The sequence below is a fragment of the Sminthopsis crassicaudata genome, chromosome 6 (assembly GCF_048593235.1).
Source record: "Sminthopsis crassicaudata isolate SCR6 chromosome 6, ASM4859323v1, whole genome shotgun sequence".
Classification (NCBI taxonomy): domain Eukaryota; kingdom Metazoa; phylum Chordata; class Mammalia; order Dasyuromorphia; family Dasyuridae; genus Sminthopsis; species Sminthopsis crassicaudata.
This window is the reverse complement of record NC_133622.1, coordinates 16,483,045-16,500,420: the sequence shown is the minus strand read 5'-3', so window position 1 is coordinate 16,500,420 and position 17,376 is coordinate 16,483,045. Positions and strand designations below refer to the sequence as shown.

The 17,376-nt window shown below is 36.6% G+C and overlaps 1 protein-coding gene across 3 annotated transcripts in view; it reads right to left on the bottom strand.

Moving 5' to 3' along the window:
• Positions 1–17,376, bottom strand: part of LOC141545820 (sodium-dependent phosphate transport protein 2B-like) — a 63,609-nt gene that overhangs the window by 24,692 nt on the left and 21,541 nt on the right. The window contains exon 1 of one of the 3 annotated variants that reach the window (XM_074273107.1): positions 3,479–3,499. The exons of the other annotated variants lie outside the window; for them this stretch is intronic. The gene's annotated coding sequence lies outside the window, so the exon portion shown is untranslated. Of the gene's footprint in view, positions 1–3,478; positions 3,500–17,376 lie in introns of those variants that run through there. 3 annotated transcript variants of the gene reach the window in all.

Below are 17,376 nucleotides of genomic sequence, written 5' to 3'. Positions count from 1 at the left end.
GATATAAAAAAAGTCTCTCTTTCCAGAAGCTTACTGGAGGAGACAAGACACCATGTACCTCCCGCCGCAGATGGTAAGCTTCAAAAGAAGGGAAGCCATAAAGTTATATCCATATTTATTGTCCCTCTTACTCCATATCATGCAAAGTTGTAGCCCAGAGCTAAAAACCAGTGATTATTGGGTGAAGAAATGTTGATGCATTGATAGGATTATATTTCCCTAATAAGCTCTGGAAGAATACAGATAAGATCCTTCCAGCCTAAAGTGGGCTTTTTGTTCTTAAGTAGGCCTTTTGTTCAAGTGGACTTTTGATTTCAGTTCAGTGCCTAGAAACAAGTAGTCATAGAATTGAAGGAATTTTGATGCACTGATAGGATTATAATAATCCCTGAAGTAAACTGGGAAGGACTCCGAGGATATTCTCAGTCTTAAGGGCTTTTTGTTCAAGTGGACTTTTGATTACAGTCCTACCCCAAGTGGGGGTCTCTGAAAAATCCATCTTTACTTATTCAATCTGAAAGCCAAAGGCCAAATGCCTGTACTCTCTCCATTACTTCCTATTTATCGTGTATTTACCTTGTTTGTCCCTATTTGTTTGCTTCTTGCCTCCTCCATTAGATTATGAGCTCTTTGAGCAAGGGGACTTCCTTTTGCATCCCCAGATTTTAGCACAATGTCAGGTATAAAGTAAAGGCTTAATAAATGTTTATTGATGGATGATTATTGACTAAATATTCTATGATAAGCTTGTGGTAATATGAAAAACATAAACTGGATGATAGAGTCATTAAGCTTAAAAAGGGCTCATTCAAGGATTAATGTCAACCTAAAAGACAAAAGATGGTGGATTTCTTTATGTTTGTTGAATTTTTTTAATCAATTACAGTTAATATGAAAGACAAAGAAGGTGTCCTTATCTATTTTATGAATGACACAAAGCTAAGAGAAATTGCTAAAGTGTGAGATAAAAGAATCAGGAACTCAAAAAATTTTGACAGGCTATAACAGGGATTGAGAGGAAAATAATTTCATAGGCGTAAATGTGAAGTCAAAAGGTCCACAGCACAAATGCAAAAAAAGGGAAAATGCTATTAAACAAATTTCATGTAAAAAAGGAACGTGGAGGTTTCAGTAGATTATGGCTAATATGAATCAAAAATGTAACATGGCAAACAAAAATGCTCTAAGCCAATGATTCTATGGGACCAAGAGCCAGAAGAGCTATCTTTAAGTAGTTCAAAGGTTTCTTCTGGATGTAGGATTTAATTTAGATTATAAGATTTAGAAATAAAAGGGACATAGGAGAGAGAGAGAGAGAGAGAGAGAGAGAGAGAGAGAGAGAGAGAGAGAGAGAGAGAGAGAGAGAGAGAGAGAGAGAGAGAGAGAGAGAGAGAGAGAGAGAGAGAGATGTGAGGTGTGTGCGTGTACAAGTAATCTTTTAATTTACTAGGTGAAAAAACAGGCAAGTAAATGGCCTAAGGTTTTACAGGCAACAAAAAGCAAAATCAGGATTTAAATCTAGGATCTCGGACCCCAAATTCAGGTTAAAAATTTTAACTGCATCAAATCACAGCTACTATCATCAAGAACAATATGCCCTTAATGATCACAAAGGGTGATACTACAAACAAATTAGGAGAAAAAGAGATAAACTCACTTCCAGTTGATCAATGATGGACAGAAATAACTACACCTAGAGAAGGAACACTGGGAAGTGAATGTAAATTGTTAGCACTACTGTCTATCTACCCAGGTTACTTATACTTTTGGAATCTAATACTTAATGTGCAACTAGAAAATGGGATTTACACACATATATTGTATCTAGGTTGTCCTGTAATGCATTTAATATGTATGGGATTGCCTGTCATGTAGGGGAGGGAGTAGAAGGAGGGAGGGGAAAATTTGGAAAAATGAATACAAGGGATAATGTTAAAAAAAAATTACTCATGCATTTATACTGTAAAAAAAAAATTATAATTATAAAATTAAAAAAAAAAAAGGAGAAAGAGATAATCTGCTTGTTAGAACTTCGGAGGAATTTATGGCCAAAGAAGAACTAGAGAATACTGGGAAAGGAAAAAAGGGATCATTTTGATTACATTAAAAATTTTTAAAGCAGTCAAAATTAGAAGGGAAGCAGAAAGGTGTGTGGGGGGATTTATAGCAGTGTTTGGCTATAAATATAATATAAGCCTATAATAAAAATCAAATGTATAACATTCTTTAATTGATAAAATGATCAAAGGATATGAACAATTTTCAAATGAAGAAATTAAAGTCATATATAAAAAAAAAGCTCTAAATCACTAAATTTCCCATTCACACTTGAGAAAACGAAGGCAAACAGAGGCTATATTCGAACTTGAATCTTCTTGACACCAGAAATCCATGTTCTTTGTCTCCTGTACACCAACTAAATCTTTTTCTCCAACCACTTTTTACTCACTCCTTCCCAGTGGCTTCACTTTAGACACTGAATTCCTCACACCAAATTCCCTCACAATACTGATCTCTCATTATAACTCATCCAGTAATTCACTGTCCACAAAGACCCTCTGGGCCAAACACTTCAAGCTTACTCTACCACAATGCAGGTTCTCAATCTCTTCTCCATCCTTGACCAAATACCAGTTCTTAACAATCAAAATTTGTGTGGAAGCCATTTTCTAATTATTTCAAAGAGACCCAAGGAAATATAGGGAAAAACTGGCCATCACAGGATCTGCTGCATCTTCCTGGCACTATCACCAACTGAAACACACTGATATCCCGAGGTGATGCTCTCCCAGAGGCAACCATCCTGCTCTGAGACTCTCAAGGAGTGACAAGAATCCTATACAAGAAGAAACACAAGAAGGAAAGTAACTGCAAAGCTAGTTTTAGAGGTTATAAGTTGTCCTTTACAGTCCATTCTTGAGGTTCCTCCACAGGTCTATTCAAGAACTTTTTGAGCCTCACTCTTAGTCATCAGTGAAATCTAATAAGGTCCTTCCCATTCTGCTCCTTTCAGAGCACCCCATCTTCTGGAGTTTCAAACTCCAAAGCTGTTGTCTGGGCCAGTAATCTGTTTCCTAAGGCTGATGGGGATGAGGACACTGCCAGTATATAATTATTTAGAAACTTATCCTTTGTTTCTAAAGAGTGTTTCCCTTTTCCTCTCAAATATACCAAACAGCATCTCATATGGGGAAAGCCTCAGACCATTCCTGGGGACAGTGCTCATTTTTAACGAAGCGATAAGCAAACATTTAGTTCAAGGCAATTTAGTCTCTAATATCAATTTAGTGATCTGACTCATTCTTTCCACTTTCCCTGATGAGGGCAGTTGCCAAAGTGTATAGAATTGCCATTCAATTTGCAGTCCCATCCATTATTTCTTGTAAAACCTTAGAAATAAAATGGTTCCATTATCAGAATCAATAGTCTCTACCAATCCATATCTAGGTATAATTTGTTTCAATGTGATTCTACTAACCTCTCAAGAGGGAGCAGCGCTCAGGGAAAAGCTTCCACCTATCCTATCAAATGGTCCATTATAATCAGTAAATGCCCAGAGAGGTTTGAGATTTCTAACCCAGGACTATCTTCTGCTCCAAAATCACAGTTTATATCAACATGACCCACAGGAAGCAGACAACATTGGTGACCATTGGTCAAGGATGGTTACTTCCTTTTAGTCTTATCCAATGAAAAGGTTTGGGTGTTTTGCTATTTAAATCCCAATAAGCCAGAAGTTGTCAGGTTCCACTGCAAGTCCTGGGATGGTTCCCAGGTGTGTCTGGGCCTCTCCCTTCAAGCATTAAATAAATGTCTTGTCTTTGAACCTGAAGGTGTCTCTGATTAGTTAATTTGGGGAAGGAGGTCTAGCTCCCCCAAGGTCTAGAATTAATCCATAAATCCCATCTGATTTCTTAAGAGGCAAAATAAGGGTAGAAAAGGGGGCATACAAAGTTCTAATAGCTCCTCCTTATTGCAATCCTTTAATGACATAGACTATTCTAACACACACAACATCCCCTGGCTTTTTCAGATTGCCTGCCATTCATATTCTACTAGACGAGGGTCCATTTTAACTACTTGATGATTCAACAACTTAATTCCAATACCAATTGTATGATTTTATCTCTGCCTCCTAACAAATTATTCCCCATCTCTGAGATATATAAAATTTGGACATCTATTCTTTGCTTTTCCCAAACCCTTTTCCTACTCTCCCATCTCTCCAATAAAGGGGGAATTTTAAATATCCTTTTGCATTGAGTTCCTTTCTCAGTCTACTATGAGCTCTTCTTGATGTTGCTTCACTCATCCCTCTTGTTCCTCACACAGTAATTACCAATTTTAGGTTTTAACATAATGACAGTAACTCCAAATAATTTAGTTAACAATCTTAGAATTTTCACAATAGCCAAATAGTGTTAGCTGTAATTTCCCCTTAACTCACAGGCAAAGGTGGAAATACCTAATTTCCTAAATTATTGCTAATAACTGCAGATTTTTGTAATCATCAAATTAAGTTGTTTTTCTTGTTTTAATTATAGTTTTTCATTTTCAAAATATATACATGGATAATTTGTGACATTCACCCCTACATAATCCTGTGTTCTAACTTTTTCCCTCCCTCCCCCCACCCCCTGCCCAAGGTTGACAAGCAATCCAATATTTGTTAAACATATATAGTCCCTCTATACATCCACAAATATTATGTTACACAAGAAAAATCAGATCAAAAAGGAAAAAAACTAAGAAAACAAAATGAAAACAAACAACAAAAAGAGCAAAAATGCTATGTTGTGATCCACATTCAGTTCCCCCTATCCTCTCTCTGGATGCAGATGGCTCTCCATCACAAGACAATTGGAACTGAATAACCACAGATTGTAAACACAGTTTCCACCTTCTGTTAGTTTTTCAATTTATGCTCTAATATTCAGGTTACTGGATAACAAACCAAATCTGAGTTCTATGATCTCAGAAAGAACCTATTGCTTATCAGTATTCAGTAGTGAACTCAAGTGGTAGGATTTTCTTGCTCCAAGCTCTTAAAGAGTACCAGCTCTAAGAGTTTTTAGAAGGCTTCCCCACCTGTTACCTCAAACAAGTTTCTCCTTGAGTTCAGGGAGAAAACAATTTTTAAATTTCAGAAAGATGAGAAACCATCACAAAAATAAACAGGAATCTCATATAATATATAGTTTTCAATTTCAACACACACAATAATTTAAAATATATTTTAAAATGAGCCAGTGTTTTAGTTTGTGAGATTAACTAAATTCTAACTCGATGTTCCAGTCAAACTCAATTACCTTTTGGATGTTTTCCCAACTCACACAAACATTTTCTCTTTTGTAAGCCAGGAAACAGTTAAGTGCCAAGGTTTACTTCAAATGGGCTCCAAATTTACCTTGAGATTCTTCCTGGCATGATTCCACAAGCATGAGTTCTGATAATGAAGTCTCCTTGCTGGCCAGAGTTTTGAAAGTGGTAATGTACTGCTTTTCTGTTTTCTCAAAAGTTCCCAAACTCTACATGCCTAACCCTTCTCACTGCTGGAGAAACTGAGGCAGGATACAGATTAGAGAACATTATAATAATTTATTTAAAAGGGAGAGATGTACTGGGACCAAATGGATCCATGGTTTGGTCCCAGGGCTGAAGGAGACTATGGTCTCCAAGAATCCAGCAGCAAATGTCAGATACAAGATTCTTTTATGGTGTAACAAGAAGGATGACATAATGGGGGGAAGCTGGATGGGGATGAACTAATGGGGGGGAGGTACTTAGGATGACATAATTGGAAGTACTAGAGAGGCTCCAGATATTCTAATGATGTCTAAAATGAATAAAGACTTTTATCCCATCAAACATTAAGAGGAAATGACTATAGCCTAAGGTATAAGATAAGACCTTTATCCTATCAAGCATTAAGAGGGAATGGTTATAACCTGAGGCAGAGTGACTGAATAGGACAAATAGGGAAACTGGGTCAGGACTTTAAAAGGGAACTGATTGTGGCAGGCCTCTTTGTAGTGGCCAGAAACTGGAAACTGAGTGCATGCCATCAATTGGAGAATGGCTGAATAAATTGTGGTATATGAATGTGATGGAATATTATTGTTCTGTAAGAAATGACCAGCAGGAGGAATACAGAGAGGCCTGGAGAGACTTACAGGAACTGATGCTGAGTGAAATGAGCAGAACCAGGAGATCATTATATACTTCAACAACACTATATGATGATCAATTCTAATAGACATAGATATCTTCCACAATGACACGAACCAAATCAGTTCCAATAGAGCAGTAAGGAACTGAACCAGCCACACCCAGTAAAAGAACTCTGGGAGATGACTATGAACCACTACATAGAATTCCCAATCCCTCTATTTTTATTCACTTGCATTTTTTAATTTCCTTCACAGGCTAATTGTACACTATTTAGAAGTCTGATTCTTTTTGTACATATATTGTATTTAATTTATACTTTAACATATTTAACATGTATTGGTCAACCTGCCATCTGAGGGAGGGGGTGGGGGGAAGGAGGGGAAAAATTAGAACAAAAGGTTTGGCAATTGTCAATGCTGTAAGATTACCATGGATATCATCTGGTAAATTAAAAGTCATATTAAAAATAATAAAATTAAAAAAAAAAAAAGGAACTGAGGCACAACATAACCTTTATATATATTGAGAGAAAGAGACAGAGAGACTTTCTAATTCCTTCAAAATCCTCAATCTTATCAATTGCTTTTAAAGTCTTTTTTAAAAGTTTCTATAAAAATATAATCATTTTTTTCCCTTATAAATAATAATCTATAACTGGAAACTGAGTGGATGCCCATCAGTTGGGGAATTTGAATAAGTTATGGTATGTGAAGGTTATGGATGATTTTAGAGAAGCCTGGAAAGATTTACATGAACTAACCCTAAGTAGAGTAGAACCAAGAGATCACTGTACACAGCAGCAATGAGATATGTGATGATCAACTGTGCTGGTCTTGGCTCTTTATAACAATGAGGTCATTAAGGCCAATTCCAATAGACTTGTCATGGAGAAGACTATGGGGACTGAATGTGGATCACAACATCGTATTTTCACCTTTTTTATTATTGTTGTTTGCTTGATTTTTCTTTCTTGTTTTTCCCTTTTTGATCTGATTTTTCTTCTGCAGTATGATAAATGGGGAAATATGTTTAGAAGAATTGCACACTTTTAAGCTATATTGGATTGCTTGCTATCTAGGAGAGGGAGTGGGGGAAGGAGAAAAAAAAATCGGGAACACAAGGTTTTGCAAGGGTGAATATTGAAAACTATCTTTGCATGTATTTTGAAAATAAAAGTGCAGACAAGATTAGAAGGGAAGCAATAAAGTGGGAAAACATTTTCACATACAAAGGTTCTGATAGAGACTTCATTTCTAAAATATATGGAGAACTGACTCAAATTTATAAGAATTCAAGCCATCCTCCAACTGATAAATGGTCAGAGGATATGAACAGACAATTTTAAGACATTAAAACCATTTTTAGTCATATGAAAAGGTGCTCTAAATCAGTATTGATCAGAAAAATGCAAATTAAAACAACTCGGAGATGCTACTACACATCTCTCAGATTGGCTAAAATGACAGGAAAAGATAATGACAAATGTTGGAGGGGATGTGGGAAAACTGGGACACTGATGCATTGTTGGTTGAGTTGTGAATGGATCCAACCATTCTGGAGAACAATTTGGAACTATGCCCAAAAAGTTATCAAAATGCGCATACCCTTTTGGTCCAACAGTGTTTCTATTGGATCTGTATCCCAAAGAGATCATTAAGAATGGAAAGGGACCCACGTGTGCCAAAATGTTTGTGGCAGCCCTCTTTGTAGTGGCAAGAAACTAGAAACTGAGAAGATGCCCATCAGTTGGAAAATGGCTGAATAAGTTATGGTATATGAGTGTTATGGAATATTATTGTGCTGTAAGAAAAGATCAGCAAGATGAATACAGAAAGACTTGGAAAGACTTACAGGAACTGATGCTGAGTGAAGTGAGCAGAACCAGGAGATCATTATACAAAGCAACAACAATACTTATGAGAATGAATGAGATGATTCAGGCCACTTCCAATAGACTTGGGATGGAGAGAGCCATCTGCAACCAGAGAGAGGACTGTGGGAACTGAGTATGGGTCACAAAATGGCATTTTCACTCTTTTTGATGTTATTGACTTGCATTTTGTTTTTTCTCATTTTTTTCCTTTTTTGATCTGATTTTTCGTGAGCAGTATAATTGCAGAAATATGTATAGAAGAATTGCATAATTGTACATGTTTAACATATATTTGATTACTTGCTGTCTAGGGGAAGGAATGGGGGAAAGGGAGGGAAAAATTTGAAACACAAGGGTTTTGGAAGAATGAATGCTGAAAACTATCTATCTTTGCATGTTTTGAAAATAAAAAGCTTTATTTAAAAAAAAAAAAAAGATTAACAAAAATTAAATGTGTTTCCCATCACCATCCAGATACTAAACTTCAGAGATTGGTTTGAAAACCAGCTCTCATAACTCCAAATCCAATTTGCTTTCTGCTGTACCACATTATTTGCTCCTATCTTCATTGTTGAAAATTGTTTGAAAATGTATGAGTGCACTTTTCTCCCATTAAGGAGTTCAGTTTATTAAACAGAATTGAAAACTGGATTTTTATTAATGATTCAGTATCTCGCAAGCTTAGAGATTATCATTCAAAGCATTAATTCTCAGCTTCAACTAACTGTCAAATATGGACCAGTCACATTACCTCAAAGAGCCCCAGTTTCTTCATTTGTAAAAATGGGAATAATCCTCCTTGCATTCCCTTGCTTGCATATTTGAGAAGAAAAGATTTTTTTAAAACTTAAAATGCAATTATCTCTCCCCACTCCCCAGAGTGTCTCCAAAGTCTTAATCTAGTTTGAAATTAAGCTTTAATAGCTCTAAAGCAGACTATCATTTTTGCAACAGCTTATATTAACTTTTGATTATATAGGATATTGTAGGAGATTGGAGTAAATGTGCACAGACCTCAGGATATAACCTGGAAGTTGTTGGGAGAGAAGAGGTAATTAAAAAATAATAATAATCCTTGATTTGACTTTGTTCAAAATACTTTAGGATCTGATTCAGTTCATTTATTCATTCAACAAACATTAATTGGATGTCTACAGTGAGCAATACAGTGGTATGCTAATCATTAGGGATTGATGATGCACTGACCTCATTCTCATGGAGTTAACTCTCTAATGAGAAGAAAGAGGAGAAAGGGAGAAGACTTATACAAAGATACAAGAGAGAATGAGATAATTAAGGGATCACTGACTACCTAAGTGCCAAGTGCTGGACAGTCCAAGACAGAAGAAAGTTCCTGTCCTCAATGAGTTTAGAAACTAAGGTGAAGTACCATAAGAAACTGGAGGAGAGAGACTTTCCTTTCAGCAGAGGGTGGGAAGACCAAGGGCTAACAGAATGTTCTTATCAATCTGTGTCCTATATTACTTTGCCCTGGTTATGGTTGTTATTTAGTCATTTCAGTCACATCCAACCCTTTGTGATCCCGTGGACCCCAATACTGTCCTGGCAAAGATCCTGGAGTCATTTGCTATTTCCTTCCCCTGTGGAAAACAGAGGTTAAGTGACTTACCTAAGGTCTAAGAGCTAGAAAATTTCCAAGGCTGGATTTTAACGTGGGTTTTCCTAACGCCAACCCCAGCCCTCTATTCACTGTACCCCCTTGCTGCCTCAACTTTGACCTGTCCTATTTTCAATTATTTTTCCTAATATAATCTTCTCAAGAATTCTTTTTAAGAAGGCAGAGTAGGCAGAACCAAGATAGCCTAACTCTCTCATGATGACTCCAACAGGGATGAAAAAATTGCTCCAGATTGATCCATGATCAAGAAATACAAGGAGAAATGACAGTAAGTGCATTTTGTCAGGCCCAATCTGCACAGAGAGCCACAAGTTTGTGGTCTACATACAGAAGACATCAGTGTCCTCCTCAGCTCGGATCCAATTCACCTCCTCCATGTAGCTTTGAGGACTAATGCAGTCCACAGTTTCCACTAAGCCCAACCATAAACCATCCAATATGAAGATGAGTGCATGTCAAATAAACCCAAGGGCAGCTGTCACACAGTGGGTAGAGCAGATCAGCTTTAACAGTAATATATTGAATAAAATACATTTTTCTAAAGAAAGCTGTATGTCAGAGAGGTGTGGATAGTGCAGAACAAGACATATCCACTGGCAGACTTGCTTACTTTTCCACTTAATTGTTTTTCTGTTCTAAGAAAGTGATTTCAATAGCATGAAGAAAAATTGTCAGAAAATGGCTGTGACAGTTAAAAATTTATCCATGATGCTAAGTGAAATGAGCAGAACCAGGAGATCATTATACTTCAACAAGACTATATACAATGATCAATTCTGATGGACTTCGCTTTCTTCAACAATGAGATGATTCAAACCAGTTCCATTTGTTCAGTGATTAAGAAAACCATCTATTATGGAATATTATTGCTCTGTAAGAAATGACCAGAAGGATGAATTCAGAAAGGTTTGGAGAGACTTATAGGAACTGATGCTGAGTGAAATGAGCAGAACCAGAAGATCACTGTACACTTCAACAACAATACTGTATGAGGATGTATTCTGATGGAAGTGGAAATCTTCAACATAAAGAAGAGCCAACTCACTTCCAGTTGATCAATGATGGACAGAAACAACTACACCCAGAGAAGGAACACTTGGAAGCACTACTGTCTATCTACCCAGGTTACTTATATCTTCGGAATCTAATACTTAACGTGCAACAAGAAAATGGTATTTACACACATATATTGTATCTAGGTTATACTGTAATACATGTAAAATGTATGGGATTGCCTGTCATCTAGGGGAGGGAGTAGAGGGAGGGAGGGGAAATTTTGGAAAAATGAATACAAGAGATAATGTTATAAAAAAAAAATTACTCATGCATATATACTGTCAAAAATTTATAATTATAAAAATTAATAAAAAAATGAAAACAAAAAAAAAGAGAACCATCTACATGTAGAGAAAGAAATATGGGAAATAAATGTGGACCACAACATAGCATTTCCACTCTTTCTGTTATTGTTAGTTTGCATTTTTGTTTTCCTTCTGCAGTTTTTTTTTCTTTCTAGATCCAATTTTTCTTTGTGCAGCAAGATAACTATATGAATATGCATATATATATATGATTTAACATATATTTTAACATATTTAACATGAATTGGACTACCTGCCATCTAGGGGAGGGGATGGGGGGAAGGTGGGAAAATTTGGAACAGAAGGTTTTGCAAGGATCAATGTTGAAAAACTACCCATGCATATGCTTTGTATATAAAAAGCTATAATAAAAAAATTAATCCACGGAAAATAGAAAATAGAAAAAAAAAATCAACTTCTCAGGGTACTGTGAGCTCAAACTATAAATATTTATTGAGTTAGTATTAGTATCTATTCTTGTTCCAGATACCCAGAGTAGAAGAAAGTAAGAGGTGTGGTCATTGAGGAAGAATTTACTTTATTTCTGGAAGATAGACACACCTTAAATAATTAAGAGACAATACAGAATTTTAAATCAGCATTATCAACCTACAAGTAAAGTGCTAATTGGCCAGTACAATTAGAGATAGACTGTAATAAAGCGCTTAACTGAAGGGCAAAAAGAGAAGACTGGAATTGTCCACAGAAGCTAAATCGATCTGGGGCGGGATACCTAGGTGATGTAGGGGGCTAGGAGCCTGGGCTTGGAATGGGGAAGACTTTTCCCAACTTCAACTCTAGCCTCAGAAGCCCTGGGCAAGTCACTATCCTGTTTGCCTTCGTTTCCCCATCTGTACAATGAGTCAGAGCAGGAAATGGCAAACTACCCCAGTATCTTTGCCAAGAAAACTTCAAAAGAATCACAAAGAGACAGACTCAAAGAACAAAAAAAAAGACTTGATTTAACAGAATTAAGCCCTGATGAGGTCCTGGATAGCTTAGGTGGTCATTAGCAGAGAGAGCCAGAATTACTGTATACAATCTGGAAGCCAAAGCTACACTTTCATTATCTATAAAATGGGAATACTAATAAAAGTCACTTCAGGAAAAAGCTTCCTCCACCCTTCAATTCCAGTGCTTTCCTTCTCTTAACTATTTCCTATTTATCCTGAATAATGCTTTCTTTGTAGACATTTATTTGCATGTTTTCTGCCTCATTAGATCCTAAGCTCCTTGAGTATAGAAACTGTCTTTTCCTTATTTTTTGGATTACAAGCACTTAGCCCAGTGCCTGGCACCTGGAAGGGCTTAGTAATTGTTTAATCAATCAATAAACATTAGTGGTTGATTAAATTAGTATGGTTCTACTGTAGTTTTACCCCACTGCAATAAATTTAGACAGCACAAACTTTTAAAAAATCCAAATGAATCGAACATTCAACATTTCAGCACAGTATAAAGAGTAGAGGGGAGCAGGGGAACAGACTTTAATCCCATTCATGTGTTATTAAAGAGAAGAAAAGGTTCATCTTTTGCAACATTTGCTCTCTTAAAGCATAAGCAAAGAGGGAAGTCTCTCTTTTTTGTAGCTAGTATTCATCCTTCATTTTCCAAAAGGACCAATGACATCACAGATAATGTCTTGATCTGACTTTGAATTGGATTTGTGAGCTGACTGTGGCAGTCATCCATCACACTTTCTCTTCCTGAGTCAACAAGGTCCAGCAGTAGGACAAAAGTCAAGACTGCTGATGGCCTGGGATGCAGTGGATGCCCTCGGCCTTCAATGACAGGTGAAAGTCTAAGAGCTCCCCAACTCCTGCTTCAGCCACCTTGATGGCTGTTGGATCAAATTGTTCATTGACCCACAGAGAAAGACTTTACATGTTTTTCTAGCACATTCATAGGCTTTGGGCTCATTCTCCCAATTCCCAAAAGTCTCAATCAGCTCACACTCATTCACTCCCCAAGGCTTTTCCTTCCTTTTCTCAAACTTTGCAGGGAGACCAGCCTCGCTCTTACTTATCCTCTCTCTTACAAGGATACTTCTCTAGTGAGACCAAGGAACAATCCTACTTCTACCTTCCCACTTACAGGTAATGTGGGAAGGAGCCTCACTTGGCTGTCTCTGGTGTACAAGAGTGAGCATGGGACAGTTAATGACTTCCAAAGTTCTCTCCAATATTGAATTCAATATATTCTCTGAGCAACTAAGGGATTCTCCTCACTCAACCGAATTTAGATTCAGAACTTTTCATATTTATTTGCACATTATGAATTCCCAAATGGATTTGTGAGTACATGTGGTGGTGTTTTCCCAGTTGGTGCTGCAGGCTCTGGGAACAGAAATTGTGAGTTAGAGCACTGATGTCAAACTCACATTAGCTACCCGACAGCTTTGCCACAAGGGCAGAACTATACAAAGTAAAAAGCACAATACAACTGAATCTTTATTAAGAAAAGAAATTGATACTGTTTGACAAAAAACTGCTAGGAAAATTGGAAATTAGTATGGCAGAAACTAGGCATGGAGCCACTTAACACCATACACCAAGATCAGGTCAAAATGGGTTCATGATCTATGCATAAAGAATGAGAGTATAAATAAATTAGAGGAACACGGGATAGTTTACCTCTCAGACCTGTGGAGGAGGAAGGCATTTGTGACCAAAGTAGAACTAGAGATCATTATTGATCACAAAATAGAAAATGTTGATTATATCAAGTTAAAAAGTTTTTGTACAAACAAAACTAATGCAGACAAGTTTAGAAGGGAAGCAATAAACTGGGAAAACATTTTTACAGTCAAAGGTTCTGATAAAGGCCTTATTTCCAAAATATACAGAGAATTGACTCAAATTTATAAGAAATCAAGCCATTCTCCAATTGATAAATGGTCAAAGGATATGAACAGACAATTTTTTAGATGAAGAAATGAAAATTATTTTTAGCCATATGAAAAGTGTTCCAAATCATTATTGATCAGAGAAATACAAATTAAAACAACTCTGAGATACCACTACATACCTCTCAGATTGGCTAGGATAACAGGAAAAGATAATGCTGAATGTTGGAGGGGATGTGAGAAACTGGGACACTGATACATTGTTGGTGGAATTGTGAATACATCCAGCCATTCTGGAGAGCAACTTGGAACTATGTTCATAAAGTTATCAAACTGTGCATACCCTTTGATCCAGCAGTGCTACTACTGGGTTTATATCCCAAAGAGATATTGAAGAAGGGAAAAAGTGACCTGTATGTTTAAGAATATTTGTGGCAGCCCTCTTTGTAGTGGCCAGAAACTGGAAGCTGAGTGGATGCCCATCAATTGGAGAATGGCTGAATAAATTATGGTATATGAAGGTTATGGAATATTATTGCTCTGTAATAAATGACCAGCAGGATGAATACAGACAGGCTTGGAGAGACTTACATCAACTGATGCTGAGTGAAAAGAGCAGAACCAGGAGATCATTATATTCTTCAACAACAATACTACATGATGATCAATTCTGATGGACTTGGCTCTCTTCAACAATGAGATGAACCATATTAGTTTCAGTTGTTAAGTAATAAAGAGAACCAGTTATACTCAGCGAAAGAACTCTGGGAAATGAGTGTGGACCACAACATAGCATTTCCACTCTCTCTCTCTCTTTTTTTTTTTTAATGCTTGCATTTTTGCTTTCCTTCTCAGGTTATTTCTACTATATTTCTAAATCCAATTTTTTTTTGTGTGTGTGCAGTAAGATAACTGTATAAATATGCATACATATATTGCATTTAACATATACTTTAACATATTTAACATGTACTGGTCTACCTGCCATCTAGGGGAGGGAATGGGGATAAGGAGGGAAAAATTGGAACAGAAAGTTTTGCAAGAGTCAGTGCTGAAAAATTACCCATGCATATGTCTTGTAAATAAAAAGCTATAATAATTTTTAAAAAAAGAAAAGAAAAGAAATTGATTAAGACATCTCAAAATGCCCTTTGCCTGCCTCCCTTTTTACTAAGATTACTTGGGTTATGGTTCCTATGGGAAACTTAAACAGGTAGGATTTGCCCAGATTCCAAACACCACTTAGGACCTTGGAAAACAAACCAAGTTTGTTTGAAAAGAGTAATTCCCATTTCACCATCTCTACCATCTTTCAACTTTCTCCATTCATACTACAACCAACTCTAGTTCTAAACTTTGCCTGCTCCTGGACTAAAGCAATAGTTGCTAGATGGTTTTCCTGCCTCAAGTCTCTCCCAACTCCAATCCATTCTCCAAGAAGTTGACAAAATGACATTCTTAAAGCACAGGGCTCCCCACACTATGTCTCTGTGGACTATTTTCCAATCCCACAACTGAAAGAATATTACAAGTAATGCAAAAATCATGTGATTTCTGACTTTACTTAAGGAACATAACACAATGTTTTTGCTTTGAGAACTTACAAAGCCAGCTATACATACTTTACTCAAGAGAAGTTTGTTTATCTGGCTTAATCAGCCTTAATAGTAATTATTGAAGATTGTTTTACTCTACAAATATTTATTAGGCACCTACTATATATGTCATCCTTAGACTCATAAGAGGAAAGATGAACCTTACATGTTATCAAAGTGCTAGAGTCTTCTCTACAACATCACCAAAAGACGGTGATCCAGCTGGTCCTTAAATTTTGCTTATTCATTTTAGCAAATATTTATTAAGGATCAACTGCCGTGTACCAATGACAATGTTAAGATTGGAGGATGCAAAAACTAAAACTAAAACAGTCTTATATTTATGGGGAACAAGGGAGGAGAGAAATTAGGTTGTTCAAGAGGCAGAGTTGTGAGACTGGGAAAAAGTCTGTGCAGAGGCATAGTGTGGGGAGCCCTGTGCTTTAGCAATATCTCCTTGTCAACTTCATGGACGATGGATTGGAATTGGGAGAGACAGGGAAACCATCTAGCAACTATTGCTGCAGTCCAGGAGGAGACAATGTTGGTTGTAGTATGAATGGAGAAAGTTGAATAATAAGATGATGAAATGAGAAATTTATGATGTCATGAGGCAGCCTATCATTTTATTGTAGTTTGCCATGTCATGCAAATAAACTGGATTTAAGTGTAGGAGGACTATGCAAGATCAACAGCCTCACCTTCTCCTCCATAGTCTACAGAGTCCAGTGGCCAGATATAAATCAAGACAATTGGAGACGGTCCCAGATATAGTGGGAGATCTTGACCTTCCTTTCCCCCTCCCCTCCCCTTAATAGTTTTTTTTTCAATTACATGTAAAAATAGTTTTTAACATTCATTTTTATAAAGTTTTGATTTCCAAATTTTTTTCTCTCTCCTTCCCTTCCCTTCACCACAAGGGCAAGGAATCTAATAAAGGTTTTACATGTATAATCATATTAAATATCTTTCCACATTAATCATGTTCTGAAAAAAGTATCACAACAAAAGGAAAAAACCATGAGAGAGAAAAAAAATGAAAATAGTGTATTTTGATCTGCATTCAGACTCTATGGTTCTTTTCCTATATTTCAATAGCCTCTTCCATCATAAGTCTTTTGGAATTGTCTTAGATCATTGTATTGTAGAGAGGAGCTAAGTTTTTCAAAGTTGATCATCTCACAATGTTGCTGTTACACTGTGTGTAGTGTGCTTTCTAGAGCCCCAAAGTTGGAGCACCAAAAATGTACTGTGCTTTCTAGAGCCCATCACTGGGGTGCCAAAATATACCATCTGTGCCAGCTCTCTGGAGGATCTTGGGACCAGCCCAAGTCCTTGGTCTTAGTGGAGGAGTGATGTGGAAGAACCCACACAGATGGTCAAAGATGGAAGAAAGAAGGAAGGAAGGAAGGAAGGAAGGAAGGAAGGAAGGAAGGAAGGAAGGAAGGAAGGAAGGAAGGACAGAGAGAGGGAGGGAAAAAGGGGGGGGGAGGAAGAATGCAACCTAGAAGTATTGCTGGAGCCAATGCTAACAAACTCATCTAAAGAGCTGATTTTTAAAATTTTACTGTGAACCTCTACACCTCTGAAATTATCAAATATTACAAATTAGCTTGATTTATTGTTTTGTTGATTATCTACATTTAAGAAAGTGTTGGTAATACAGATTTGATTAAAAAGAGTGTTATTTCTTATTTTTTTCCCATTTCAATATTTATCAGGATACTCCAAGTGAGACCCCCCAAAAAATCACTGAAATTTTTTAATATATAAAAGAGAATCTGCCTAGATGATCTCTAATATTTCTTTCAATTTCCAAATCCTCTAAATCTATAATATGCTCTTCAAGTTAATGATTCACTTTATCTTTAATGAAGTAAGTAGTTTGTTCC